The sequence below is a fragment of the Canis lupus genome, chromosome 4 (assembly GCF_011100685.1).
Source record: "Canis lupus familiaris isolate Mischka breed German Shepherd chromosome 4, alternate assembly UU_Cfam_GSD_1.0, whole genome shotgun sequence".
Lineage (NCBI taxonomy): Eukaryota > Metazoa > Chordata > Mammalia > Carnivora > Canidae > Canis > Canis lupus.
In genome coordinates, this window is record NC_049225.1 from 30,721,193 (window position 1) to 30,746,955 (window position 25,763).

Below are 25,763 nucleotides of genomic sequence, written 5' to 3' on the forward strand. Positions count from 1 at the left end.
TTTCCAACTTAAAATGAAAAAACTCCCTTTACTCCTTTGCATCTTCTGTCACTAATCCATACCTCTGTTCTGTACATTTATTTATTTATTTTTTTAATTTTTATTTTTATTTATGATAGTCACAGAGAGAGAGAGAGAGGGGCGCAGAGACACAGGCAGAGGGAGAAGCAGGCTCCATGCACTGGGAGCCCGACGTGGGATTTGATCCCGGGTCTCCAGGATCGCGCCCTGGGCCAAAGGCAGGCGCCAAACCGCTGCGCCACCCAGGGATCCCCTCTGTTCTGTACAGAAAACTTCCTTGGAAATATTGTCCATATACCTCCCATTCTTACGGACTCCCACTTGTGTCTGTTAGTATTAGGTTTGGGTGAGTATAATAGAAAATATAACATGAAATTAAAAATATGGTGGTTATTTTTTTCCCCACACAAAATAAGGTCAGATTTAGTCTGATCAGGTGGGTATGGTGACAGATGAAACACGTCTTTCTACTCTACCACCGATGCTTGGTGCTTCCAAGGCCACATGACCTGCAGAAGCTGTTGGTGCTCCAGCCATTACTTTGGCTCTTAGTACTTAGGAGGTATGAACACAGGAAGGTTTACTAGACGTCGTTATTTGTGCAAAGTTTTTCTTATCTCCACTTCCCTGCTGTGGTTCAGTGGAGAATAATAATCTTCTTTATTGACTTTGGGCCCAATCATGTAAATTTTGGGGCCAATGAGTAGAAGTGACTTTGTGGGTTCTGAGCATTAGGAAGCATTAGGAGATGTGGCAAATCTCCAAGCTTCTTAAAGCTTCCACCCCTGCATGGGAACAGCATATTTTTCTTTCTGCCTGAAACTGAAACAGCCCTGTACCTGATCCAGAGCTTGAAGGACAGCGTCTCTCAGCCAAGCCACAGTACTGATCTAGAAGCATGAAATAGAATGTATATTATAGGTCATTGAAATATTTTTGGATTTGTTTCATAGAACTATAACAGTGAAAATATGACTAGTACAGAAGGGCAAAAGGTGCCTCCTGGCTCAGTCAACTCACTTTTCAACTGGCTTCCCAGAAATCCCACACACACTTCTACTTACTTGTCCTCTATGGTCACACCAGGATGAAAGGAAGATTAGAAAATACAGCTGGGTGCCTTTTACCCCAAATAAAAACCAGAGGTCTTGTACCTAAAGAAGAACAGTGCATGGCTGTTGTGTGGGAACTAGCAGTTGCTTCAACCAGACTTTTTCTCTAGCCCTTCAAAGAAGCAGCCCTCCACAAGTCAGCCCCAGTTTACTGGTCCCTCAGCAGCCTTTGCCACAGTTCACTCCCTGGAATACTTTCCTACTTTCCTTCTAGGACAGCTCTTCATTCTTTCCTCCTTTGTTGGCCACAGCTTTTCTGTTTCCTTTACATTTTCATCCTTTTCCTTGAGCTCTCAACATTGCTTGGAGCTCAGCCCTTGGCTTATTTTATTGGATAGCCATCTTCATTCTCTCATAGATCTTATCCAATCCCAGGATCTTAAATAACATTAATTAACTAATTAACATCTAAATAACTTATGGCTTCCAGATTCATTTCTTCAGTGCCGACTTCTCTCACAGCTTCAGATTTATTCATTTTTTTTTTCAGCTTCAGATTTATATGTCCAACTGTGTCCTTAGTCTCATCACAAGCTATCTAACAGGTGTGTCTCATATGCCCCAAAACAGAACTATTTCCCATCCCTACTGAACTAAAATTGCTCCTTCTACAGCTTCCCCATGATAATTCCAAGGCTTCTAGAAGCCCAGGCTAAAAAAAATGATTCCTATCTTTTTTTCAAACTCCATTTCCAAGCCATCAGCAAATAACTATCAGCTATCTTTATAAATAAATCATGCTATATTCAGTGAAAAGGAATGAACTCACTGTGTATGTGAACAACATAGATTAATCTTACAGATAAAATACTAAGTGAAATATGCCAGGCATAAAGGGATATTTTCATATTCCATTTGTATGGAGTGCGTAAACAGACAAATCTATGGTGAGAGATGCTGGAATAGTGGTTATCTCTAGGGAGAATATTAACAGAGAAGGGAGAAAAGGGATTCTGGGTGGTTACAACAGTATACACAAATGTGAAAATTAATCAAATTATTCAATTAAGACTCGCACACTTTAATGTATGTAAGTTATACTTCAATAAAAAAGAAATATTATTATTGGTTATTAGTGCCAATAATTCACAAACTATTGATGAAAAAAATGAATTCATTGAGAATATGTTTTGTGATTTGTGTTTGTAATAAGGAATATCTATTTGTTCTTTATCCCTGCTTTGGGCACATAAGTAAAACTCTTGGAATTTTTTAAGTGATGATAACAACAAAGGTGTTGTTTGTTATGTTAATGAGATCACCTAAGGATGCTGGCTGATTGCCTGGAGAACCACCCTTGGTGATTAGAGGAATAGAACTTTCAGTTATACCCCCCTGACCTCTGGGAGGGGAGCCAGCCTGAAGATTTGTTGAATCACTAATGGCCGGTGATTTAATCAGTCATGCCTATGTAAAACCCATGCCTCCGTAAAAACCCAAAAGGATGGGGTTTGGAGAACTTCCAGGCTGGTGAACTAGAACGCTTCCATGTGCCACCATGTGGGGCTCCAAGCTCCATGAAGACAGAAGTTCCTTTGTTGGGGACCTTCCCCTATGTATCTGTTCATTTGGCTGTTGATTCATATCATTTAATATCCTTTGTAATAAATCAGGAATATAGTGAATAAATGGGTTTCCTGACTCCTGTGAGCTGTCCTAGCAAATTAATCAAACCCAAGGAATGGGTCATGGGAACATCTGATTTACAGCCAGTCAGTCAGAAGCACAAGTGACAAGCTGGATTTGTGATTGGCATCTGAAGTGGAAGGCGGTCTTGTGGGGCTGAATCCTTTGTCTGTAAATCTGATGTTATCTCTGGGTAGACAGTGTCAGAATTGCTTGTTGGTGTGTGGAATCCTCTAAACACACACACACACACACACACACACACACACACACACACACACACTCCAACTGGTTGCAGGAGCCCAGAAAGGTATTTTGTAGGTATGTCTGTATCCATAGCATATCTTTACAGAATTAGCCACTTGATACATCCATTGCTCTACCATCCTTGGTCCAAACCAACACAATGTCTTGACTAAATTATCAAAATAGCCTTTTAATATCCCTACTTTCCCCTTCGGCTCCCCTTTGGTTATTCATATAGCACTAAGATTATCTCTTTGAAATCCAAGTCAGGTTATGTTAGTCCTCTGCTGAAAATCCTCTAAAGATTTCCTTATGTACTCAGAGTAAAAGCCAAAAGCCACATGGATGTCCCCTCACTTCCTTAATGTCTCCACTAAAAAGTCATCTAAGCAGTGGATACCTCCATGACTATCCTATATAAATACCATTCTCCCACCTTCCTGATACTCTCTATTCCCTTTAACTGGCTTTAAAAAAAATAACTCAAACCACTTTCTTATAGCGTATCTCTTTAGAGGTTTATTTTTCTTATTTTTGTCTCCCTTTTCCCCACTGGAGCATGAGATGAGGTATACTGTTCCCCCTCGCTGCCTTGAGTCTGGAGGGGCTTTCTGACTGCTTGCCTAATACAATATGGTGGATGTGATGATGTGCCAGTTCCTGGCCCAAGGCTTGAGAGACTAGACACTTCCTCCTTCTGTCTTTTGCAACACACTCTCTGGGATCTGTGGGTAATTAAGCGGGAAGTCCCACTACTTTGAGACCTCCATGTTGGAAAGGTTAAGTGTAGGCACACCAGAGGACCATCCTATTGGAGCCTAGCCTTCTAGCTATGCCAGACATAAGTGAAGCCCTCTTCAGCTCTCTGGATCAGCCATCTTCTATCTGGATACGACCAAGTGACCTCACAATGTCTGTCACATCAGAAAAATTGTCCAATTGAGTCCTGTCTGAATTAGGGAACTGATTATTGTGATTATTGTGATTTATCATAATAAAATGATTGATATGTTAAATCTCAACAATCTGGGTTACATTGTTAAAGAGCAATAGCTAATCAGACAGACGTTCTTGCATGAGTGTTGGCGGATACCAACCAGTAGGTCTTATTTCAGGGTGTATGTACAGGGAGCACATACTTTCAGTGTTTCCTCCTACTTTCAGTGACAAAGCCAACAGGGCTTCACCCTTGGTGCCAACATCCACACTCACACCACTGGCTCTCTTTAGGCAGATCACGTAATTTCACTAGGGAAGAGATTTTAGACTTCATGTGGATGCAGTTATTAACTTTTGCCAGTCTCTCCAAGTGTGGGGGTTAAGGAGATATGTCCTAGATGTCCCATATGCCCTCTTCTATTTATCTTGATCACTGGTTGGACTCTTTGAGATGTTGCCTGTAGAATAGCCCCCGAGTCCCTATGGACTTTTCTGTGTGTCAGACTGTGGCTTGATACACTCCTCTCCCTTTCTTTCCTGTAGAAATTCATTGAAATGTCAGAGTCAACTCATGGGTTCTATTTTTTTCCCTCTTTTTTTTTTTTTTATCAGAGCAGGAGCAGGTTTATTCCTTTCTGTACACTTTTGCTCATTTCAGTAGGATTTGGGAGTGGTGGGAGAGAAATATTGGTGCTTTGTTTTCTTTCCAAAACCCAAACGTTTATTTCTATATCAGAAAATACATGGCAGGAATTCCTCAAAGAAAACGATCTTCGAAGAACTGTGTGTGTTTGAGGAAACACTGAATTCTGATTGCTCAGTTCAAAGCTAAGGGTCTCAGAGAGGGGGCAGGGAGGAAATTGTCCCCAAACTTATTTTCCCTAAAAAGCTTTTAAGTCTAGGCAGTGAACCTGTCCTGTGGAGTTGAACTTCATGCCATGAAAGTTTAGATGTAGCATATGTATTTTTTATTTATTCTCAGATCCTATTCTTTGATTAACTGAATTGCACACATTAGTACTGTATAATTTAGAACAGCAATATACTTTTATTACACAGCCAACTAAAATGTTCATCAAGCATTTTTAGTGATGTGAGAAAATGCTTATGATAAAATGGTGAGAGCAAAAGCAAAAAAGAAAGCATAGTTCAAAAGGTTAGCTAGCTTGTGACTTCAAAAATGTGAAAAAAAAAAACAGAATTAGGAGCATGTGTGAGGACACTCATTTTATTTGCTTAAAATATTTGTGTTTTTTTATTAAAAATTTATGTGTGATCTAAATAAACGTATTATTAAAAAAACCCTGAAGTTATGTGTGACCGGATATAGGACTTTTCTAAATCGGGCATCAAATGGGTAAATAAGGTTCTGCGTTTAGGGCTATGGCTTGCTAATAATTTAGACCATCCACTGAGAACAATTAGAAATTCAGGATGAAAACTTTGACAAAAGACATTTTGAAAGTATCCAAGAGTGAGAAGGTAGTAAAGGATTACTAAGTCCAAGTCCCGTGGATGATGGCAACCCTGAGAGGTCAGCAGAGCACCAAAGCTCCTGGCTGTTGCTCTGCTGCGTTTGCTGAATTTGTTTTTTGGAACTTGCTGGGAGGAAGCAACAGACGCCCAGTGACCACCCATGTTGGAGAGTCTAAGAGGACACCACCCACCAGAGAGCTAGGGCTCAGAATATGACACCCTTAGGATAAGTGAACCAGAAATAAGTCATCCCTGCTCTCAGGGAACTATAGGACCTGTGCCTTGCTTTCCATCTGTGAAGAGGTTAAAAAAACCCCTATGGAGTTGTTACTACATGTCTGCCTCTCCTGAGATTCGCAGTACCAACATTTTCTTCACCTGGGTGTGAGTGGGTCTAGGTTTTGTGGGGACTAACGCTTTTACAGTATGGGGTGGGTTGTTCAGTGAGAGAAAAAAAACCACAATTAAAATACATAAGTAGGTACAAACATGGAATATTCATTTGGAAGAGAAAATGAGTTGCGAGAAATTCCAAATGCAAAAGCTGACCAATATCATAAACATCTAAAATTAAGGAAAGTAAGATTATTTATTTATTTATTAAAGACCTGACCTCAATAGAACTATTTTTCTCCCTACTTTTTTTTGTGGCTGCTTTGATAGCTTCTTTTTATGACAATGGTTTTATACAGAGAACATAAATATGATTTAGCCTGTACTCTAGCATGGGTGATAGAAATTTATTTTATTATTGATGGCTTGGAAAAACTTCTTCAGGTTTCATACCTTGTTATGGGTAACGGCATGTACATTTTTAGGATTGTTATCAAATTTGGGACATTTTGGGACATCTCCCAAGTTTATATATATATATGTTATAAAATCTCAGAGTGTTTCAAATTTACTTGGGCAGGAACCAATCTTAAATACTCTTTAAATTAATGGCCCATTAACCAGTTATTGTTGATGTTAGAGTGCAGTGGCATATTATTAGTTTTATGTTACCTTAGTTGATATCAGTATTCTGCGTCAAATTGGTAAGAAATTTAAATCTTTTAATATTGGTTCAGATAGTTCACTTACTTATTAACTTCATTTTCAAGCTATCCAAGAATCCATCCCTTACTTTTATCTGAAATTTATGTCTTTCTCTCAGTCATTTACTGCTCTTGGTATAACCTAAAACATTTTTTTTTCTACTCCTTGCTTCTTGATGTATAATTTAGGAATCATTTTTGTTGATTCCTTCATTCATCTTTATCATCTTTGTTGTATATTTCATTAATTTTTTTAATCAAAATTTCCTTTCAGTTCTTTTTAAATAAATCTAAAGATGACAAGAAGTACTCATTTTGAGCTCTAACACAGGATTCTTTATCACTTGTTTTTTTTTAAAGATTTTATTTATATATTTGAGAGAGCTATTTATTTGAGAGAGAGCAAGCACGAGCGGGGCAAGGAGAGGGGGTTTAGGGAGAAGCAGACTCCTAGCTGACCAGGGAACCTGAACTAGGACTTGATCCAAGACTCTGAGATCATGACCTGAGTAGAAGGCAGATGTTGAAAAAACAGATGTTAACACACTGAGCCACCCAGGAGCTCTTCTTTATCACTTGTTTTATTGAAATGTTCCCAAATACTTCCCCAAAAGTTAGTTATAATGGCACATTTGGACTTCATCAACCTTTTGAAGAAACTCTTTGGCATCTCATTTGCATTTGAGTTTCTCTGCTGAATCTTTGAGCATCTATATTCAAATCTTTAAAATGTCACCCACTCCTGCTGCAAGACTGAACAGGTTTATAATGGGCATGACACCTCGTTACATTTCTTAGATCATTTAAAGGAAACACCACCTTGGCACACATATTTAAGATACTCCATATAAAAGACAATCTGAAAAGAAAAAGAGTAATTGTTGCAAAATACCAGAGTAGCCAACCATATCAGACACTGCGGAGGCAGCTTTTTGTCACAGGAGGCTGAGACTGAGCTGCCCACAGACATATGAAGTGTTTCAGCTCGTAGCCTGTGTAATGGGGTATTTGCCTGTGATTCTCAGTCCACAGCGAGTTATACTTGGGTAGGACTTGCTTCACATGGTTGAATAAACTTACAGATAGAAGCTTTTCAACTGGTGGAAAAGTTAGAAACGATGCTCCGAGTTTGTTTTAGGCTATGCCATTCATACTCAATCAGTTTAAACAGTCCCCAACTGATTAATGTTTGTCCCATACGGTGACAAATCTACAATAATGTAGATGTCTCTGCTATCTGGTTGTTTGGTTTATCCCTTTATTTTATACAGACTTTCCATGATTTTTACTAATTATCCACAAACTGTTTTAGGTAAATAGCTTGTGTTTGTTTTTTTCACTTTAAATTTTGGAGATGCTTATGCTTATGCTGCATCAAATTTAGCCTAGATGATTCCCATGACATTTCTATTATTTGAAGAATATTATTTTCATTCTCACCTCTGAAACCTCTTTTTCTTAAACATTACATACCCATAACTACCCCTTAGATCACTTGGAAATAATAGATCTTCTTCATTTTCTGTTTGTAGTTTTCTCCTTGGCCTTATAAAATCTTGTTAAATTTTTTCCCTGGGTGCTTTATAGTTTTGATTCTAACGTAAATGGTACCTTTAAAAATATTTATATTTTTCATTGCTCTATGGAAATGTAACTGTTTCTGTCTACTGATTTCATATCTAGAATCATCTCTGATATCAATAATTCATATCTAGATTAGATTGGTTTCTAGATTAGTGTATATATAATATCATATCATCTAAGATAATCACAGATTTGTTTATTTAAAAAAATCTTTATGGTTTAATATTTTATTCATTTTAAAAACTAAAGTATAACTAACACACAGTGTTATGTTATTTTCAGGTATACAATATAGTGATTAAACAATTCTATACATTAATCAGTGCTCATCACGATAAATGTACTTTTAAACCCCTTGGCCTATGTCACCTGTCTCCCACCCACCTGCCCTCTGGCAACCACCAGTTTGTTCTCTATATTTAAGCGTCTGTTTTTCTATTTGTCTTCTTTATCTATTCATCTATGAATGGACATATGCTTTGCTTCCATAGCTTGGTTATTATAAATAATGCTGCAATAAACATAGGGGAACATACATATTTTTGCATTTGTATTTTTGGTTTCTTGGGATACTCAATAGTGGAATTACTGGATCCTATGGTAATTCTATCTTTAATTTTTTGAGGAACCTCCATACTGTCTTCCACAGTGGCTGCACCAGTTTGCATTCCCACCAACAGTGAACAGACGTTTCTTTCTCTCCATATCCTTGCCAAAACTTGTTGCTTGTGTTTTTTATCTTAGCCATTCTGATAGGTGTGAGGTGGTATTTAATCATGGTTTTGATTTGCATTTCCCTGAGGATTAGTGATATTTGTACATCTTTGGAAAAATGTCTATTCAGGTCCTCTGCCCATCTTTAAATTGGATTATTTGGGGTTTGTTGTGTGTGTGTGTGTGTGTGTGTGCGTGTTTTAATTTTTATTCTTGCTTTACTTCCCCAGCTGTGACCTCAGCATGATGTTGAATAGAATTGGTGACAAATGGACAATTTAGTCTTTTTTCTAACCTCAGGAAGAATATGTTCAATATTTCCCCACTAGCTGTGATGAGCAGTGCACTGCAGAATTGTTATGCTACATTTGTTTACCATATTGGCACTCTGAGCTGAAAGGGTCTATGGAGTGGCAAGACTGGAAGAAGTGGCTGAGGGAATGGCCACTACCCCATATTGAGTGGTGATGTGGACTTCAGGGATTTAAGAAAGATTAAAAAGGCTAGCATTGGGGTATGAGGGTCAGAGAAAGTGTTAAAGGTGGTCAAAGGATAAACAGACAGTGAGAGGCAGAGGCAGGGACTGGTGGGCCATCTCACCAGTGCCAGGAGTCTTCAGGAAATCCAGATGCCTAAGCAAGAGGTCGTGCCCCGGGCCCAGTACCAAGGACAGAGCCATGAGAACAAGGTGATTCATGACTTATTCTGCCTAAATCAACTCTGAATCTGGCTTGTTTCTGTTTTATTATACTGGTTGTGAAGTAAGATTGTCATTGGACTTTCTTTCAAGTTGCCAGTCTGACTTTCCTGGCAGAGGGTGGGAGGAAATATGACTCCATGCCCCAAAAGGCAGACAGCTGAGCAAACTTCTCCATGGGCATCGGTGCTGCAGAAATCAAAGAATCATCCTAACTATTGTGAGGAAAGGAGACTAGCACATGCTTTTCATTTTCTTTATAAACTTAATTATTTTATTTTAGGGTTAAATTATTTTCACTTTTGGTAAAATGTTAAGACATTTGACACCATGCTAATATCCCATTCTGCCCTGTCCCAGGGAACTACAGTGACCAGTTTGTTGTATCTCCTTCCCGGTAGGTTTCAATGGATTTGTGTTCATAAATATGGCTATTTATAACTATAGCAAAATGTGTATAATATTATTTATTTCTATGGCTATTTATTTATATGACTATTATAAATGTGGCAAAATGTGTATAATATTATCGTTGCTGGTGTGTAGGTGTGTGTGTTTAATGCAAATTCTATCACATTCAAGTTATAGTTTCTGTTTCTCCTTTTGGGACATTAATGTCTTCAAAGATATATCCAGAGAAAACACTGTAAAAACTCTAGTGAAACAATCTTTTCTGGAAATTTCGTCAAAGATGATAATGAACATAGAGATAGAAATTGCTAATGTCAGAGAAACTCAGGACTGAGAACATTGAAAGTGGCTCAGTTTATCATGGGAACTGTATGGCAGATAAAAGAAAAACAGATGCAAATTTCCTCCTGCACTGCAAATGGCCCATAGGCACCCGTACACCTTAGTGATAAAGAGTGCGAGTGAGGGCTCTGGCTGGCGCTAAAACAGCTATTAATTGTTTCCTCTCCTTAAGATCAAGTCTGAATGAAAAGGCTAAATGAGTTTCCTTTAAGCATGAGGACTCCTGTTGAATTGTAGGAGGACTGCTGAAAGATGAAGGACGAATGTGTGATGTGTGTTTTAAGGACTCTGCTTCCAATTATTCTCGTCCCTTTATTGTTGAGAAGCAGTGCCTGTATGAGTAGGATCAGGGACTGAATACTCTTCAGAAATTCATTATATGCAGCAGCCACTTTTTAACCTTTGCCTGTGAGTGATTTTTGAAATGCACTTGTGGTGGACGGGTTTTAAATTCTAAAGGTGAATGAAATGGCATTGTCAGAGCAATAATGTCTATGGTGATGACAACACTGGTGCCTGGAAATTGAGTTCTTCAAGGGAGGGATATTATGGAAAGAGTTAGAAAGAATTGCGTCTTGATTTCCAATATATTAATTTATTCAAATAGCCTCATCTACGTATATAAAGGAATCATAGGATGTTAGAGTCAAAAAGACATTAGAGACAATCCAGTTATTGAAATGACTTTTTTAAAAGATGTAATGAGAGAGATAGACAAACTACAGGAACAGTTCAAGGTCACACAATGGATGGAACAAAAAACCCCAAGCTTCCTGGATTGGGGTGGGTACCATGGGCTTTCTCTGCAAAGTGCTGCCTCTCTTAATTTGGTCACACAGTGACCATGTATTGAACGAAGCATTACAAGAGAATGAAGCTTTTGTGAGGTGGTGTGGGGTAGAGGAAGGGGCATTAGTTATGGAGTTAGACACCCAAAGTTGAATTCTGAATCTGCCACTTAAGTGATTTTAAGCAAATCTCTTTACTGGCCTTACCTTAGTTTAACCATCTTGCCTGTCTCACAAGAAAGATAAATTTTGGGGGAAGCCAAATGAAATCATTTCAGGAAAGTGCCAATACAGGGTCCACCACATTGTGGGATCTTGAAAAGTGATCGTTTTCATTTTCTCTGTTAAACAAGATGTCAAGAAGGAGAAAATAAACAGAATAAAACCAAACAAAAACCCAGAAATAACTCTTACTGGAAATAACTCTTATCTTGGGTTTTCTATATTTTCCTCCTTTTTCCTTCCTTCCCTAATCTACTAAATTAGGTAAGCAATCACAGCTCCAGTTTTGCCTCATCTGCAAAGTGATCTTGGGAATGTTGGCTTACCAGGAAAAGCTGCTAGGTATCTAATTTTACATGATGACCCAATAATTGGTGAAGAGAACTCTGGAAACTTGCGACTGGGCCCCAGGTCACTTGCTTCCAAACACTCAACAGGAGAGAAGGCAGAGGTTGCTCCTGATTTTTTCAGAACTTCCCTCAGTACACAATCAACTCATTCTGAGAATGTAGAAGAACATTCTTATGTCTTACTTGAGGGTAACAATTGGCTGTGGGCAGGGACGAATGGTTCTTGGTGCAGAAACTTGGTGGGATCATCAAAATGCCCTCTGATGAATACCAGATCATGCACATTTGATCAGCATTTTTAAAGGTTGCCCTGAACTTACTGGCTGTTGGGGCTTCAAATAAGCCATGATATCTCACTTCTGGAGAAGATGATCTCAAATCCTTGAAAGACAGGCTGTAAGAAGCCAATATAGAAAATCAATATGAAACAAAGACCTGTTCCTCCATCTCTACTCCAGTGACTCTGACTGATGTGACCAAGGAAGTGTAAATGTTTTACATCAGAGGGAAGTGTCATCAGCTACCAGAATTAACTCCAAAAAAAAAAAAAAAAAAAAGAGAATTATCTCCACTACCGGTGGAACCAGATGATAAGAAGGACCCATAGCACTTATTTTGAAGTCTATCCTGAAGAAAGTGGTATGATCTCAAGGGAATTACACAGAGAGGGAGCTCTGACATTCTAGAAAAAGAAAGAAATATGGAAATAAAGTCAGGCCAAGATACGTGGGAATGTGCTGTTCAGATTGGAGGCTGGAGGCAATGTGTCAGGTGAAGGTAGTAGTAGCAGATACCTTTTAACAGTTTTAAGGTCTTTTACTGAGTAAGTGTGGTAGGATGTGGAAGGAAGCTTGGTAAGGTCAAGGGGCTGGCTCAGGAGGCTGAGAAGGAAAGGATGGTGGATGAATAACAGGTGGGAGCAGCAATGAGGGGGGTTCTCCCTTGGCATTGAACAGATATTGCAGATTCTAGGTCTTTTTCTTAGCATTATACAGAGGCACAGTCATGAACAGGGTTTATAGAAATCCCAGGAATGAGGTTAGGTAGCATTGGGATGCTGTCTAGGGAGGCCTAGCCCCAGTTTGAGGTGGAAAGGGGCCACAGCTAGGGCAGGCTGCACTGAGAAGGGTCTTGCCTTACTGGCTCTAGCACCTTCCCATAAGTCCCACCTTATACTCAGAAGAGGCACAAAGATTGCTGGGACCAGGGTGATTCCCCAGCAGGGGAATCCATGACCATTTCCATCTCTGGAAATTCCCTTAGTTTCTCCCCACCATCCATGCCCTCTGAATGTGCAACTGAGCTTCTGGTAGCATCCTTCTGGTTTTGAGCAAAATTTCAACTATGCTTTCTAGTTTTCCAGCAATAACCATGGGATTTGAAAGGCTTCTTCATACTCTTGAGCCAAGTGCTCCACATCTTCACTCATATGAGGTACAGATTATGTCTGAGTGATTTGAATCTGGCTAATTGGGATCAGAATCTCTGTGGGCAATGGACGTGGGGTGGAGAAAGAGTGGACACCAACAATGATGTTGAAGACAATGACATAGAAAAGAAAACCTGGTCAAAATCTGGGAGAGCTGCAGCAAAGAGATCCAGAATCTGCTTATCATGTGGGAGTTTTGAAGTGGAAGTTCTAGGAGTTGTTTGATTCATCAGAAACAGTAACCAGGAACAAACTGATCACAAGACTCCTGGGGAGTCTTCATGCAGAAGACTGGGGTGGAAAAGCTCTGTTTGTACAGTTCCTGTAACAGAAGAAAAGTAGTTTCACAGGGATACTCATAGGCCGGGTGGGACAGGTGGAAAGCTCTGGCATCTTCTGCAGAAAGCCTGAATGCCCCATGCCTGGGATAATACCACCCCTACTGGATCTTCCCCTTGTTGACAGCCAGTGGGGGCAGTCAGCTTCTGACTTTCCACCCCCTGCCCTCACTGAAAGTGACTGGAATAGGTGCCATTCAACTCCTTCCTTTGGGCTGGTGGTGCAAGTCCTGATGACCATCTAGTGCTCAGGGTCAAATCCATGCCCTCTCACCTCCTGACTCCTTGCCCCGACCTCTGCAGTTTTTCTTTTTTGGTCTTGGTTCCTTCAAGCAGGGGGTTGGACATGGATTCTCCTTGAGATTTTTCCATTTCCCAGGCAGGCTTTTCCTTCACACACTGCGGGCTGGTGGACCCTTCCCTCAACCTGATCCAGCCTGCTCTCTCTCTCTCTTAGAGAATTAATTGACATTTCCAACTTGAGGTTCAAAGATGTAGGAGGATGTGTTTGCCTTTAAACATCTAGACAACTTTTGCTGTTCCAGACAGGAAGAGATTATCAAATATTTAGGCACATGGTAGCAGAGAAAGCCCAGTGCACACTTCTGTTTGGAAAGACCAATTATAAAAATAAACAACTGCCTTTACCAAAAAAGATGTATCGAGACAGACAATAATGATATTCAGCTAATTTTAGCTTTTCCTTATTGTCTCTGTCCCTCTATACTTCTCTCTTACTCCGTAGTTTTGCTATTACTTCTCAATCACTTTTGACTTTCCCTCACTTTAGTTGCCATTTTGATTGTTTTCCTGTTCCTTGCTTTATTTGAACTATTGTTCTTTCTTATGTATGATTACAGTGTAAGCCCGAAGTCCAGATAATATTAAGCTAGAAAGGCCCTGTTAATATGCATTTGCACCACAAAAAGGAAATTAGCTCATTTGTATGATAAATGAAAATGTATTATCTTGCTGAAATAGTGAACATGAAGTTCATGCAATGTGAAGATGCCATGACGTCTCACCAAGTTCAAGGATTGCATTTGGGAATTATATTTCCCCTGAGTTAGAGACTGGTGTTAAGTAGGCAGAGAATTAGAAGCTGATAAAGGAATTACTAATACTGCCATTTGTTTTACAAATTTCAATTAAAGGATTTAATATGATGGTTAAACTATAAATTACATTTAGTAAAGCTACGAGACTGGCATTTTCCTTAATTTAATATTCTTGCTTAATGCTGGGAGGCATTAATCCGGGTGGTACTGGGTGGTCTCAAGTTCAAGTGAAATCCCTGGTATTCATGATGTGTGGTTAAGCAAGAAATACTGTGTATGAGATTGGAGAGTGGAATGAAGTATTATGCTATTATTTTAGAATCCAGAATTTAATATGATTCCATTGCATTTGAAAGATTTAACAGATCTCAGAATGAGTGAACCAAATGTTTGGATAAATCACTGTAGTTTCTCTTTCATTAGCTTGATAGTTGCAAATGAAGTAGATTTTACTTTGTTATGTTTCCAACCCAGTAAGAATAAACATGTAAAGAAAATGAACATCAAGGCACAAATGTGTACATTCAGTGTCACCAAACTATAAAAGCTTAAAAAAAAAATCAGCTCTGCGGAATTTATAGGGACAATCCTGTGGTATTTCCAATCAGATGAAGAGAGCTTATCTTGTTCAACCATGAGGTTTAACATAATTTCTCCAGTTTTTCATATTTTGCATTCACAATCTGTCAAAGGAAGGGCTAACTCCACGTTAGTGTGTGTATGTGTATAAATTTATCTACAAGTTCAGTTAGCTTGTTTTTTCATCTGAATTGTCTTCAGTGAAGATAAAGGCCTTTGGACCAAGTGTTCCATGCTTTCTCTTACTTGAGGTCCAGAGAGTATCCTGGTGATTCTAATATGGCTGATAGGAATAAGAAGACCAGAAAGAAGAAATGAAGGCAGCGTGGAGGGAATGAGCCAACACCAATGATGATGACAAAAGAACATCAGGTCAGAATCTGGAAGAGCTTGACAGCCCCCCCGCCCCCATACATGTTTATACATGGGGGTTAGGAAGTAATTAAAATTTGTTAGTGGTTTGGTTCAGCAGAAATAGTAACTGACACCAACCTGGTAATCATACTTTACCTAAAACTCTTGCATGGAGGCCATTGCTCCTGTGACCAAGTTCTCTTAAAATTCCTCCCAGATATGTATCCCCTTCCTGCTTTCAGGAACTCTGCATGTCTTGTTTCCTAAATTGCTGCCTCACCCACCCAACCCCATCTGCCTAGCTTGCTCCTGCTCATTTTCTAGTTCCCTTTGTCCAGGAAGCCTTCCCTGTCCCAAACTAGGTTAGGGATCCTTGTTATATGGTCTCATAACACTGTTGACACTTATTACAGTTGTAGTTAATAAATAACTAACTTATTTAGTTGTTTCTTTAATGCCCGTTTCCCTCCCAGGACTGGTATATCCGTGGAAGTAGGGACCATCTTCTGTCAATAATATCTGCATGGTAAACAGGTAGATAGAAAGTATTTGGAAGGTGATAGGAAAAAAAAAAAGTTACCTGCATGAGTACTGAACAAGGCAGAAGCCTGGTGTTATGGGTTGGATTGTGACCTCTTCAAAAAAATATGCTAACATCTAACCCCCAGTACTTGAGAATGTGACCTTATTTGGAAATAGTTCTTTGCAGATTTAATGAAGTTAAAAATGAAGTCATTAGGGTGAGTCCTAATTGAATATAACTGAAATTCTTGTAAAAAGAGGAAAGTGCAACATGAAATCAAAGACACAGAAGAATAAATCCACATGACCACAGTGATAGAGATTGTAGTGATGTGTCTATGAGTCAATGAACATCATGAGTCAATGGCCACCACCAGAAGGCGGGAGAACCCAAGGAAGGATTCTACTTAGAGTCTCAGAGGGAGCATGTTCTGTAGACACCTGGATTTCAGACTTATAGCCTATTAGATTGTGAAAGAATAAATTTCTGTTCTTTCAAGCCTTCCAGATTATGGTGTCTTGTATGGCAGGTGTTAGGAAACAGATACTTCCAGCCATCAGAACTGGTGCCAAAGGTTCCAGATAAACTAGCAGCAAGTGGCATTGACTTCTGTGATGATGGGCAGTGGTACTTAAGGCCAACTTTGCTCTTAGAACTTGGGATTAGATGGATCTGGCAGGTGAGACATGAAGTAAGTGAAATGGAAGAGAGAGAAGAATTTCAGGGGCTGGGCATCCATGAGAATAGCTGAGAGTAATAGTTAAGATTTAGTGGGTTATTATAAATTCCAACATCACCGAAGCCCTATATGAACATGTTTTTATTTATTCCTATAAATAATTTATGAAGTTGGTCCTATTTTCTTTATTTGTGGATAAAAGGAATGAGGAACAGTAAGATTGAGAAATGGCGGGGACTTGATTTGAACCCAGGCAAGTATGAAGGACAGAGAGCAGAGAAAGACATCCCAGAAAACGCCACTTGGTATAGAGCTATTTAGTTCCCAAAAAAGATTTATTAAGGATTCATCTGGGTCGAACTGTTTCACAGGCTGCTGCTGCGCACTGAGATTAAGCCGATTTCAAAGCTGCTATTGACATATAGGTATATGCTTTCTATTTTTAAGCTTGTTTTGACAACAGTGTCAATCAGTCTACATGTTTCATAACCCCTTTGGCAATGCGATGTGATATTGTCATCATATTCAGAATCTTGGTTTCATATCCTCCTCATTAAAACCCAGAAGTACTTATGACATTCTAGTGCTGACTCCTTCCTCTCTTACAGGTGCCTCTTCTGCTTCCAAAGTAGGTCAACCAGTAGCCCAGGCTCACAGAAGGCGCATATGCAGACGAATTAAACGCTGGTAGGAATCCTGTCTGAGGAAGAGATTGTTAATTCTCCCTCTAGAGAGAAGGCATCTCCCAGAGATGAAATCTATTCTTGAAATTCCTATGGGAAAGAGAATCCATTGGGTCTCTGAGTGGAGCATGTGTGAGAGCGGAACTGGGGCAGGGTACTCACCTTGCTCTTCCATTTTACCCCCTTCCTTACTGAGGCTCCATTTATTTCCTCTTCTGTGAAATGGAGGTAACACTAGCTTACCTGCTGTCATAGTTTTTTGAGGGACAAAAATGAGAACATGGAGAGGATGGTGTTTTTCATTCAGGGCAATTCCACTGAAAAAGCTCTATCAGGAAGGAGCATCTTTGTTTTCCTTTTAGATAGGTGAACATTTTTATTGTTGTGCCCCAGGGATCCTTACTTTTGCTTTTCCAGATTTTTCTTTTTCTTCTTCCCTCCCCCTTCCCTTCCTTCCTTTCTCTCTCTCTCTTTTTTCATCAATCATCTCTACAGTCTCTTGAATCTTTTTTACTGTTTTCCACTTGTTATATAGCAGGCAGAGGCTCAAATTGCAGAGCATCCATACTCTGCTGCACACACCAGGTAAGTCATACATGCACACATTGAGAGAAATGCTCTTTACAGAAACTCTATGTGCTTTTTATTCTAAGTGGTTCACTAGATCCATAGGTCAATTTTGGTAGTTTTGGGCATGATAGTAATTTGCACAGCTCATTTTTCTCTTCTCTAAATAAACTTCTTGGACTTTCCTTCTCCTCCAGCTTGGTTTTGGTCATTTTTTTCTTGTTAAGGTCATCTCAAGTACTAAAGCAATTATTCCAAAACACAGACAGTCCTCTCAAAATACAGTAATGTTTACCCCTAAAATAAGTGTTCATTATTCAAATCACAAATTTAAGTAATATGATCATTGATTTCAAGCATGTTACAGAAATGTCAACATGTGGGTACTAACAACTGATGCTAATCATAATAATGATAATGATAATAATGATAATGATAATAATGATAATAATAATAAATTAGTACCAATTCAACCGCGGTCATCTCACATGCCAGGCCCTGGATTAAATTCTGTTTTTACATTTATCATAGACATCCTCAAAACAATCCTGCTGAGTAGGCATGACTATTCTTATTCTGCACAGGTGAAAGCTGAAGTTTTCATAAATTAGATTGCAGAAAGACAATTCAAGCAATGTAAGTCTAGGGACCCAATAGCCAGTGCTATCTCCTGTGACTTCGGCTATGTCGTAGGGATGGCCCATTAAGGACTGAGCAGACGTGGTTTTGGAAACTATATGGAATCAGGGCATCAGAATATTGTAGAGTCTTTCCCTTAATATCTGTAAAAACCTGCTTCCTTGCCCTTTACAGTAGCTGTTACATCCATCTGCTCACAATGAATTTCTTAATCACCTGTGGTGAAGTGATTCTGACTCCTTAAGAATTTTTTCCTGGCCACCATGGGGAATGCTTATTGTTATAACATCTGCTCACTCTTTCCCTCCTGGTAAACTCTGAGGCAGAGGAGTCACTGGAGGGCTTTTAGCAATGTCTACCCTTTCTGGGTGTGAGGAAAGTTGGCCATCTGTCAGTGGCCATGGGGTATCCTTCACTGACCTCTTGCATTTAATTTCCTGGACTGAGTGCTCACTTTAACCCACTCTATTTACTATGGTGATTTTTGTTCTCTCCTTACATACATGGTTAAGAAATTATAATTCCTCCAGGAAGGACTAAGGCTGTGCTTTCCAGCAAGGTAAAGACAGGATGTATCCCACCGTAAAGGACTTTGGTTTTCAAAAAGACAGTTTTATTATTTGTTCTTATTGTGGTATCAAATTCCTTTGAATTTACTTATCATAATAGGGCATGGTCATCTGAACTATAGTCTACAAAAGTATAGGTAAGAAATCTCTCTGTGGTTATTCTTAGTACCTTCCTGGAAACTCAGCATTTTGACTGGATAAATTAGAAAGCTAGAATTTTATCTTGAGTCAAGGGGTTGGCTTTTTATGATGATTGACTTTTAGTCAGTCTGGCATCTGTTGCTCTCTTCATTTCTGCTTCTTAAGCTTTCCTCCTCCATATTATTTTAAGATTTAAGTGTCCAGATGGATACTAAATTCCTTTCTCACACCTGGCTTCCTGAGCAAGGAATGAGTTTTTTGCCTTTTCAGTGGGCACGAATCATGTCTCTTGGCCTGCTTTTTGTAACATGCAACACTTTTTTCCTCTCCCTGGCTTTAATGGTCTCATTAAGGGTCTCAGAAATGGTGGCTCTCAAATATCATTTATCCAAGTACCATCAAAGTTTCAGTGGAAAAGGGGCTGAGAGAAATAGAAAAACAGTCTCAGATTTCTATTCATCTTCAGCCAGCTTATCACGCTGCCCTTTGAAAGATGGCCTCATAAATTAATATGGTCAATGGACAGGCTAGCGGTACCACTGGCTGCTGGGGCAAGCCACTTAATGTTTTTTTTTTTTTTTTTGAACAGATTCCATATTGCTGTTGTTTGTAAATCCCCAGCTTATACTATTCCATCATCTTCAATCAAGTATCTGTATCACATTTTTGTTATTAATTCCTCTATGGATAGCATCTAAGTTGCTTCAGACTTTGTTAGCATAAGCAATATTTTAAGGAACATCCTTGTACATGCCTCCTTATGTTGTCAGGTGAGAGTTTCCCTACTGAGGAATAAGATAGTTAAGGTTGTGGGTATGGGCATCTTTAATTTCACCAAGTTTCACCATTTTTCCCTCAAAACTGTCTTCTTTACTAGCAATGCATAAAGGTTCTTACTTAGCTGCATTTTTGCTATTGCTTGGTGTCATCTGACCATCAGCTCAAAGTTCAGGATCTTATCATCTCAGTCAGGCCCCAAGTGAGTGTGAGGCTCCTTGGATGTAGTCCATTAAGTATGATTCTTTGAGTAGAATTTCTCTTGATCTCTGAAAGTAAACAAGCTGAAAGTGAACAAGCTGTTTGTCCCCCATGTACTCAACATTTAGGGTGGGAGAGGCATAGGGTGACCTCTGTAAACATTGCCGTTTAAAAAGGGGGATGGGGGTGTCTGGGTGGTAAAGTCAGCTAAGCATCTGACTCTTGGTTTTGACTCAAGTCAGGATCCCAGGACTGTGAGATCAAGCCCTACATGGGGCTCAACACTCAGCACAGAGTCTGCTTCAAGTTCTCTGTGCTTCTCTATCTCCCCTCCTCCCCATTCTCTCTCTCTCTCTCTCTCTCAAATAAATAAATAAGTAAATCTTTAAAAAGTGGGGGGTAATGGGAGACACTAAGATCACTGGATCTAGTAATTATGAAATCTAACTGGGTGAATGCAGGAGGCTCCTGGAGCTCAGTTATACTTCTGCTAAGGAGTTATTCATTATTCTTCACAGTTCTGGCTACGCTCTGGGCTCTCAATTCTACTCTCTTGAGTTGTACGTTCATTTTGCTAAGGTAGCTTGTGTTTACAGCTGAGTAGTATCCTCAGTCTGCCTTTTGATTGTAGATTTTGGGGGCCCTAAGGCATCTTTTCCTTTTGTGCTTTCTCTGTTCCTTTCAGTCTAAGTTGTAGTAGGTATGTTTCTGTATATAACATTCTTTTAAAAACCTCGTGGGTCTCCTGTGTGTATTTTTGGTGGTCAGGTCATTAGACAAAAACATGCTGACAAATCTCTTCAAGGTAAACCCTTTTCTACTTTGGGCTTCTACTGAGGAATGTGTTTTTAAGCTTCTTAGAAGCTCTGTTGTTTGAATTAAAGGACATGTAAGTCATACCCTTGAAACCTAAAGAGCTCTTTTGTCCTACTGAATGACCCTCTGAGGCACCATCTTTGATATTTCTATTGATATTTCTTTGATATTCCTCTCTCCCTCAGCTTTAGATTGAAACCCGATCTTCTTGAGAGTGTCCTGGATTTGATCTTTGCTCAACAGCTCAGAGCTGTTTCCTAAATTTGGGACTGTTTGTCATCTGATAGGGCTGGAACCTTTGAAACTAGCAAATTCAGGTTCTTTCTGTGTAATAATCCTTTCTTCAGCTAATCCCTGTCTTCTCAGATTTTACTTTAAGCAGCATTTTTGCCGCATTTTTACTAGTCTGGCTGGAAATCTCCTTAGCTAGATCATCCAGTGCATGAAGTATATTTTTTAACTTCCACGTTACTTCTGGTTACTGTTGCCCAACTTTCTATTAGGACATAATGAGGATCTCCTTTCCTCCAGTTTCCAGTAAGATTCTCCTCATTTTCTTTTAAGCCCTCACTGGCAACCTTCTTAAAGTCCAACATTTTACAAAAAATTCAATTAGGCAATTTAAACTTTTACTAATGTTCTCTTCAAAGTCCTGTATGTGTCCGATTTCTGCCCACTGTCTCTCCCATATAGGCTTTTACGGCACATCTTACTTTTGGTACCAAAATCTGTATTACTTATTCATCACTACCCAACAAATCACCCTAAAATTTAGTGGGCTAAGACAACAAACATGATCTTACATTCTCAGAATTGGGAACCTGGCAGCAGTTTAGCCGGGAGGTTCTGTATCAGGTTCTAGGTAACCTGCTCGCCAGAGTTGCAGTAACTTCACAGCCTGGGAAATCTATTTCTAAGCACATTCATATAATTGTTGGTAGGCCTCAGTTCCTCATTGATGATTGGCTGGAGGCTGATTGAAACCTTGTCATGGAAATCTCTCTGGAGGACTGTTCAGAACACTGCTGCCTGCCTTCCCCAGAGCAAGAAATGAAAGAGAGGGGAAAATAGAGGGAGAGAACTCAGGATGGAAGTCACAGTGATTCATAATGTAATCTTGGAAATATTGTGTCATGTATGCCTTATGCTACTGGTTACATAGACGGGCTGTGACCCAGTGCGGTAGAGGACTACACAAGAGTGTGAATACCAGGAGGTAGGTATCATCGAGAACCATCCTGGAGTTGACCACAATGACTCCATCTTCTCAACACTATTACCAAACAATCCACTGTTTCCCCCACTGATTTTTATTTATTATCCCCAGCGTATATAAAATTCTTATATAGATATGGATTAATTTCTGGCTTTTTAATTTTGTTCCATTTGTCTCTTTTTATTACTTGTGATCTTTCAGTATGTTACCATTTGTGATCTTTCAATAATTTGTCTTATTGCCTGGAAGGGCATGAAGGAAGTTAATGGTTAAGCAGCAGGTCTAAAGTCCTTTATCTCTCATGGGGATGCCCCTGGGAAGGAGAGACGGCAGGGATTCAGTAGAATCTTTGTAAATTTGCTGATGACAAATGTGATAAACAACTAATGGTTTTTGCTAGTGGGAGAATTTCGCAGGATGTCCTGTTATCTAGAATTATTTAAGATAAGGAAGCCTGAGACCTATGGATTAATGGGACACAACTTCCTGGAAAATGTCACATAACCTGCGTAAATCTCTGAACTCTACAAGATGATCAGATGTTTCCTACCAGTTTGACAAATAGGTGATCAAATTTTGAGGCTTCTTTTGATTCTGTTTAGTTGTTCTTTCCACTAGGAATATTTTATTGCTTATGTTGTCCACAGGGGACGCATAGTATCTGTCTTTTTCTCATGTTCTAGTCATTGACAGTCAATGAATTAGTGCTAGATCAGTCACTTTCTTAGGGATTGCAAAATGGTGGAATTCTAACATTCCTTCTTCATTTATTAGCTGAAATATTTCTATAAAAATAAAATTCCCTACATTTGCTATTTGTTAATCCATTAGTATAGTTCTTATAGGAAAGGCAAGATAAATGCTTTAGTCTTTGGCTTTACTAATTAATTTTAAAAATGACTTGGGTCACTATCATCCTTCAAAGTTCACTTATTAGTATTATTTCACAGTATTATTATGAAGTCATGGATTTAAACATATTTTATGTATTGTATGTAATCCATTGTGGGTGTTATCTTTATTGATGCTGAGGTCAAACCAGATTCGATACAACTCATCAAATTGGCTCTTGAGCCCTTTAGACATGATTTTAATATTCTTTGACAGTTCCCTTTTCATTAGGTGCAAAAAAATGTTCCAAACTCATCTTGTATATTTCTGCTCCACACTGGAAACCAGCTATTTCTTGAGGATATCTAACTCCTTTTGAGAGAAATGGTGTCTAGAACTTATAATCTGAGAGCTCCTGGGTTTCTCCAGAGTCTTGGCAACAAAATATGTTGTTAAACTTCGGAGAAAACACTTTTTTCTTCTGGTAAATGGTGCCTTGGCCTAATTTTAGTTGGTGTTTCTTTTAATATGAGTATGCTTGAACATTTCTTATGTCCAAGGGCCATTTTATTTTCTTGAATAGTCTGTTCATTTCACTAGCCCATTTTAAAATAACATTGTTGGACTTTTTCTTCTCTAGTTTTAAAAGTGTTTTATACTAGCAGTTCTCAAAGTACAACCTGGGAAGCCTGAGGGTTCCCCAGGACTACTTCAGGCAGTGTAAGAAGTAAAAGGTATTTTCAGAATACCAAGTTATAATTTGCTTTTCTACTGTTATTATCTTATGAATATAGAATGGAATATTCTATATTCATATATATCTTATGAATATAGAATGGAATGAATAGAATGGAATTTTCCACGGGCCACATGGCATGTGAAATTGCAACAGAAAGAATGCAGAAACAACCTCTACTAAGGTGGGTATCTTTTAAAATTACAGAAATGTAAAGCAGTGACAATCTTTCTGCAAGTTGTTTCAGTTTTTGTGCAGTCGAGATTATCAATCTTTTTTGAGGGATCCCTGGGTGGTGCAGCGGTTTGGCGCCTGCCTTTGGCCCAGGGCGCGATCCTGGAGACCCGGGATCGAATCCCATGTTGGGCTCCCAGTGCATGGAGCCTGCTTCTCCCTCTGCCTATGTCTCTGCCTCTCTCTCTCTCTCTCTCTGTGTGTGACTATCATAAATAAAAAAAAAAAAATCAATCTTTTTTGAGTCTTATAGGACATGAGACTTTTTGCTAGTAACATTAGATACAAAGAGATAACTAAAATGTTTTTAACTCCCAAGGAAAAGATTTTTTGAATTAGTGTTGTACATCCTATTAAACTATGACAGTGTGTGAAAAAATTGTAAGACCCTCAAGATTTCAGGAAATTTAGCATGAAAGATTTTCCTAAAAGCCATTTGGACGGGGGTGGTAGGGAGAGCTATGACATCAATGCCCTTGCTAATTTGAAATGAGCAGAACAATGCATGGGGTACAGGTGAAGGGAGGTGGTCTAGAACATGAACACCTCTCTCCATGGGCAGTAGGCTCTGCCAAGTGTTTTTGGCATGAATTTTTGTAGTTACCTCATGCTGTTGATCCACACTCAGATTTATTCTTTCTATGATATCCTGTAAATGATCTACTGCTTACTCTCTACTGAAGCAGATTTTTTTCTTTTAATTTTTTGGATATCTGAAGAAACCCAGTTTGGCCAGTACTGTGCTCAGACATGTCCTGACGACCAGAGTTCCCCACTCCATAAGGATAGGATCATAAGTGGAGAAAAGGAGACCTTGACTGCTTTTGTGTGTCCTAGAGACACAGTATAGCTCACATTCTAATTCCATACTCCTAATCCCAGAGCTACCTCCCTAAACTTTAAAAAAGAACCCGCAGAGAGACCACTGCTGTGAAAATATTAGATTCCTCCTGAAAATCTGCTTCTCCACGATCTGATCCCTGCAAGGTTAGCTTCATTGTTATGGAAAGTAGCAGTTACACATTAAAGATTTTCGGCAGTCCCAAGCTGGGGATGTGTACTGTAGCAGCACCATGGGAAACGCAAATGAAAACAGTCATCAGTTACTGTAGTAATCAAATGTTATTGTGCGAAAGCTTGGGGACAGCCTTGGGAACCCAAGTGTACGGGCTTCAGGATGCGTTCCACAGCTGTGCCCTCAATTCTCATCATGTCTTTCCCCATGGCTTAGGAGAGAACAAACTCATCTGGACACCAGGCTGGCATCTTCATTACCTAGGAGAAAAAACAATCCTGCAAGGATTTCGTCCCCTCCAGCCACCAGTCCTCCCCTGCAGTTTAATTTGCATTTGTATTACTCATTTGGTTGTTATTTATAAAGTGGCAGAGATTAGGTTTCTGAGTAAAGTTGGATTTGGTGCTGAAGTTCATAGCTACTTTTCAAAAACGAAATTTCTTAGGCCCAAATAAGGGAGAATTGTTCCTGGAAAGATGCTGACATGGTTTTAGGATGGAATATTGTTTCTGTGCAAGTCTAACTGTGGTCATTACTCTGCAGTTCTTGGGTACTGGTACTCCATGAGGCTAGAAGCATCATTCTGGAGGTATGATTATAAATGATTGAAAGAGAGCAAGTAATTCTAGAGCTCTCTGTTTTTATTTAAGTAGAAGAGGGAGTTTTGAAATCTGGCTAGTTGGCAGCATCAGAGGAGAAGGACCTTGGCCAAGTCAACCAGTAGATCTCATCCTTAGGTCTGTGCTTCCCAACATTGCCCAAGCTGAGAGATTTGCAAATATCAGATATTCATGTATTAATTTATGGTAGGGG

At 39.2% G+C, this 25,763-nt stretch overlaps 2 long non-coding RNA genes across 5 annotated transcripts in view; one reads left to right on the forward strand and one right to left on the reverse strand.

Moving 5' to 3' along the window:
* Positions 1-6,840: 6,840 nt before the first annotated feature.
* Positions 6,841-11,817, reverse strand: LOC111095516. Of its 2 annotated transcripts, none has more exons than XR_005358057.1 (3): positions 11,542-11,817; positions 11,201-11,334; positions 6,841-6,962 (listed from the first exon to the last, which is right to left on the reverse strand). It is a non-coding gene; the product is annotated as an uncharacterized LOC111095516 (long non-coding RNA). The 2 variants fall into 2 exon arrangements; XR_005358056.1 differs by lacking the exon at positions 6,841-6,962 and adding an exon at positions 9,213-9,641.
* The window catches only part of LOC102157292, a 28,316-nt gene continuing 14,183 nt past the window's right edge, over positions 11,631-25,763 (forward strand). The window contains exons 1-3 of one of the 3 annotated variants that reach the window (XR_005358055.1): positions 11,631-12,204; positions 15,221-15,341; positions 17,134-17,212. This is a non-coding gene — a long non-coding RNA (uncharacterized LOC102157292). Of the gene's footprint in view, positions 12,343-15,220; positions 15,342-17,133; positions 17,213-25,763 lie in introns of all 3 variants that reach the window. The other 2 variants (XR_005358054.1, XR_005358053.1) reach the window with 2 other exon arrangements.